Consider the following 5,896-nt stretch of genomic DNA (forward strand, 5'->3'; position numbering starts at 1 on the left):
GCAACAGATTTTTTCAAAGGTCTAATCGTAATTGTTCGTTAATTCGAAGGGGCAAAGCTTTAAATACGCACGCATTACCTTATCCCTTTAATTAACGGCATTTTGAAATCTGTGCTTTTGTCAAATCGGATTTAAATATAACTTTAAAGCTTTGAAATAATCACCTTTTAGGAATTCAGGTCATCATTAAGAGTCATCGCATCGCATCGGGGGTGTGAGTGACATTATCATTTGGGAGAGATCTTGGCGAATGCCGATTGCGACATTGTATCATATTAGCGCGCGAACATAATCCCTAAATGTATATCAATTGATTTACCGACTACCGATAGCGATATCTTATCGCATCGGGTAAAGATCTCGACGTCTTATGAAAATGCGTGGGATTCTGCCGACTGCCGATAGCGATATCGCATCGGGTCGAGGCTTAAAAGACTTTTCATAAGAGGCAGCGCCGATATTTGATCACCGATATCGTGTCGCATCGGGGAAAAGACGTGTGCTTTTTCTGTGTGGTGTATTGGCTATCGCCGATGGCCGATAGCGATATCGCATCGGAAAGAACCAAGGTAACAAGTAATCCGGCGATTGCTTTTTCGGACTTAACCAAAATTTGCTTATTATTTGTTCAAAAAGGCTTTTATTCACAAATTCATTTGATTATCATTCCTTTTTCGAACAAATTCATTAATGCCAATCAAAATTTTAAAAGGGACCCATTTCATATGTTAATTGTTTGTAATAAAAATGTTATGAAATGGGGGTTTGTTGTAGGGCACAACACCACCTCCCACTAATGACAAAATGTCAAGTCATCCCCATTGATCTAACCCGTCCATGTCATGAAACCCGCCAAAACTTTGACTTTGCATAAAAACAAAGTTAGTCCATTTTTCGTCCTTATTCTAAAAAACTCATGCATGCAACCAGTGTGTAGAAAATGACCAACTCGTACCAAAACCATAAACCACCCTGAAAGTTGCTGCCCGACGCCACTTCAGTCCACGGTGTGCTTCCATGTCAACCAGTGCACCATTACCAGTCGCTCCATAACAGGTAATCAAAAGACCGCAGCCTTGGATAAACAGTCTTAATACTAGTCATAAGACGTGTTTACTTCGAGATTGTTATCAAATCTATTCAAATAGAGATGGAAGGTAAAAGGACACAGTAAACAACAGTCAAAGTGTATTAGGGTTAAAGAGTATTAGATTGAATACCAAGTCAAGTAAATCATCTAGCATGAAGATAAACAGCAGAGAAGACAATTACAAAACAGAGCATATAAATTCATGTCAAAGTGAAGACAGATGAAAAACAGAGCGGTAAAAGTAAAAAGTAAAAGTAAACATGAAGACATTAAGGGTTAAACAAATATGAAAACATGTTCACCAGCAACAATGAAGTTTATCCAAAGTAAAAGTGAAAAACAGTTGAAAGGAATTGAAGGTTAAAATATGAAATCAGAGCAGAAATGGTACATTCTTCAGAAATTTCCTGTTTAAGTCATATTTTTACAGAAACTATTGTGTCCAATAAAAAAAAAATTCGAGAAAATGGAGGAGGTTTTTCCTGCTAACAGGAAACTCTAAAAAAACCTATCTCACTTTTTATACAAGTATTACCAAAAGGGAGATAAGTGCATGTCTTCACAGCCTATTTTTCAATTTGTGCAAAGTCCTGTTTTTGACATCTTTTTGCAGAGAATGTTATGAACAGCTGGAGCTGAATTTTAGGAAACTAAGAGACGTTTGTCTCAAAAACATTCTTATCTACAACAACCTCTTTCACTATTTACAAATATATCTCGGATTGAGATATAAAAGCGTATCATTGGACCCTAAGTTTGCAGAATTTCTGGGGCAGAATGCACAAAGGAAGGATGCAGTTAGTGACTGGGATGCTTCATCATCAACTAAGAGTTGCTACCAAATTCAACTTTCTCTTCTTCATCACCATAAATCCATAAACATAGTGCCAAATAGATTCATTAGTTTTGAATATCCTTTGTTTAGGTTCTATTAATGTAAACAGTTGGAGATATTTGTGAAACTAATTTTGATATTTTTTCAAGATATTTCAGTTTACAATTAGTATAAATACTTCTTCATTTGAAATATTTTGGGTGGATTCATAGACATTTCTGTAGACTCATTATTTTGGAATAAAGTGTTGTTGAACAACTCTTGTACGGCTGGCTGGACGGAGAAATAAAGCAAAGGACTTTTTATAGGATTCATGTGTCAAACATCGGACAAATAAGTATTCTATATCTCATGTGTTATTGTTTTCTTGTTTAATATTTCAATTATGTTTCATATCTAAATATTAAGACGAAAAAGTATAATTCAAAAAGTGCTTAAGTGCAATCTGTTTTTAAAATATTTTTTATTCTAAATGTTTTCTTCTAAGCTATCATAGGCAAGGAATTCTTAATTTCTCCTACTTCTTAAATTATCATTGTGATCATTTAATAAGAAATTCTTAATTGCTTTTTATTAGTGATCTTGCATTTTCCCTCTTCTTGAAACATGTTGAAGGATTCTTAATTGCCCTTCTTCCATTTTAAGTCAATTCCATCTTTTCAAGTTACCATTTGTTCCTCGTTTAGCTATCTTGCCCTGTGAAGCCATCCTTTGTTGAAAGACCTAATCCAGTTAAGCCATTTTCAGTTGACTCCATAGGCCAATGGCTTGAAATACTCAGTGTTATCCATCTTCTCCTGAATTCAACCACCAAACACAATCAAAACCCCAAAGCTTTCATAACTAGCCTAATATCTCATAAAAAAAGCTAAATATTAAATAGAGAGCCCTCTCTAAGTATAGATTGGCTAGATTCTGTACTTAAAAGTTGGTTTGTGGTTACCGCGGAAATTTCTTTCTTTAACCTTGAGAAAATTCTGAGAGATAACATAGTGACCACTCCACTGGGAAGAACTAACATTTTCTTCAAAATTGTTTTATAGGTTTAGATCTGATCTATGATGGTGGACAGTGATCAGACACACAAAGGTTAAAATCATCCACCTGGCGATTCCAAATCAAGTCTACAATCAAGACTCCACTGGAGAAATGAACCTGAAAGAACTGTGTGAAAAGATCAAGCTTTTAACTTGGATTGTTATCCAAAACATTATGTTCTTTCTCATTGATAAAGTTTTTCAATGTATATTGTATTTTAGAGAAGATTTTAGATTAAATTTTTGTTATTTTCCTTTGAAAAATTTAGATATAAAATATCCTTACATATTTGAGCAGCATTCTTCTAATTCTTATGAACATTGTTTTCCAATTGAGGAGAATAAAAAAATTAAGACTAATCGTACAATCCCTCTACATATTCCAGTACCTTATAAAGTTCCTAATAGATATAAGCCCCTCATGTTACTTGCTACACTCCATGCTTTCCCTAATGATTATCCCGAGTATCTCCCTAGGTTTGATGGAGAGAATGGTATCACTGCCAAAAAACATATTCAAGCTTTTGAGGATTATCTTAACTTATTTGAAGTAGATGAAGAGGATGTTAGTGTTAGGCTTTTTGCTCTTTCTTTGCAAGACAAAGTCAAGAGTTGGTTCAAAACCCTGCCTGAGACAAGCATCTCAAATCTCAAGCAGTTTCTCAAACTCTTCCTTGATAGATGGATAATTAAAGTCAATCTTCTTGTGATCATAGAAGAATATAATCAGTTAAAAAGACGTCCAAATGAAACAATACAACATTTTTCAGACAGATTTAATCAAATATATTATTCAATACCATTAAATATAAGACCTCCCCCTGGTTCAGCTCTTTTGCATTACCCAAGAGCATTTGATTCAAAGATAGAATTTCATCTAAGAGAAAGAAACCCCTCAACAATGGAATAGATGCAGAACATGGCAGTAGATGTAGAAGTTAATCTGCAAATTAGAAGAGAAAAGTTGAAAGTAGAAAAAGAGGAAAAACTCGACATTTTGATAAAGAAAACAGAGGAAATGATGTAGAATATCACCATGAAAGTTGAATTTTTTGTTCAAAATCACCATGACACATTTGTTTCACAAAAAGAAGAGGTTGACATCCATGAACAAATTCCTGTTAATTCCAACTACCATAAATCTGAAGATAGAGTTATAGAACCATATGTGGAGAGGCAATCTGCTGATCTAATGTGTATGTTTGATGACATTACTTCTTTTGATGATTTTCCCAAATATGATCAGTATGATGATAATTATGTTCTTCAAATCCAAACTAACTTTACAAAGCAATCAGAGGCTAGTTTGGGGAAAAAAGAAATCCAGTTTCACCAACTTGAGACTAGTGATCAGCTTGTTCATTTCAGCTATGAGAATGAGGAGGAAAGTGCAAAAAAATTTGAAATCAGTGAAGGAACTTTACCATTTTGTTTTGCTTCGTTTCAATTTATCAGAGATAACTATCATGCAATTAGAAATCAAATGTCAACAAGTCTTGATATTAACTATCTAGAGGGCAATAAAATCTTTGTTTAAGACTTCTCATATCTAGATTTGCAGCCCCAAAATGCAATTGAATGTCAAGTTGCAGAAGAAGACTTGGAAGCTGGAACATATGATCAAATGGTCCAAGATGATTCCCAGCCTCTTTGTTTTGAATCATTTCAATTTTTTAAGGAAATGTGCTATAAAATTTTTAAAGAAAATGAGGAGCAGCTTGTAGAAATCTATGAAGTTCCATTTGAACCTATATGTAATAAGTTGTAGCAATCCTTCCAAGTTCTTTATGATCCAATAGTTGATACATTGGATGATGAATGCAATCAGAATTTTTCTCTATTAACAAACTATGAGAGTCAAAATCAAGATGATAATGGTTTCACCAGACAAACATTACAATCAGTACAAATATCATCACAAAGATCAGATGAAAACATGTAGGGTGATAAAGATAAAAGTGATATTTCAGTTTCATGGCATGTAGACCATACACAACAGATGTACATTTTTTTGAATCAGTTCAAGAATAGTGTATATATGTTACAAGATCCTTTTGTACAGTTTCTAGATTCAAAAAAGGAAATCGGGAATTTCCTCATCTTCTCAAAGGTTAATAAAGTTACATTTGATTTCAAGATCTCAATTTTAATCACCAACAAGCACAAGCAACAAAAGTCACCAATGTATATGATGCTTGAGTGGTTGCATTGGCTATTTCATTTTACCTAACCAGCAGTCAGAGAGCTGATTAGAGTAAGTAGGAAAGATTTCAGTTTGAATAAATTCAGTTCTCAGCAACAAGTATATGTTAGATCAGATTTCAGTTCGCAGAAAAGGCTTCCATTTTAGTTCAATATTTTTAGTCAAAAGATTATACAATAGAGCATACACATGTGTGGGATTGGCCGAATGGATCAGGCTACTGGTCGACAGTGTTCTTGACATTTCACAAGGAAATGCCATCCCCAAGTGAAGCCGTTGTTAGGTTCATATACTAATAGGTGTCATATATCATGATTGACTGGGTTTAGCTCTGAAATATGTACATACCTTTGCTTTTTGCAAATGTTTTCCATATTTGTAAAAAATCAAAAAATTAAAAAATGTAAAGAGGGTATGTCCTAGAAAAAGAATAAAAGGATAAAAAGAATAAAGAAAAGGTCAAAAAAATGAAAGAAAATGAACCTCAAGAAAAAGAAAAGACCATGAAAGTGTGCAAGTCTAAATGCCACTACTATTTACTTTTATGTATAATAAAGATTGTGTGCAACTTGTAACCTATGCCACAATCCATGGTAACCAAACAATTTAATCTTGGTTATTCCATATTTTCAATTTCATGTTTTAGAAATAGAGAAATAAAGATCTGACCAAATAGTTTAATCTTGGCAGATCAGTAGATATGTAGAGTGAATAAAAGGAGCTCAACAGTT

Source organism: Pinus tabuliformis, chromosome 1_1 (genome assembly GCF_031772625.1).
Source record: "Pinus tabuliformis cultivar Carrire ecotype Pingquan chromosome 1_1, CPIR1, whole genome shotgun sequence".
NCBI classification, from domain to species: Eukaryota; Viridiplantae; Streptophyta; class Pinopsida; order Pinales; family Pinaceae; genus Pinus; species Pinus tabuliformis.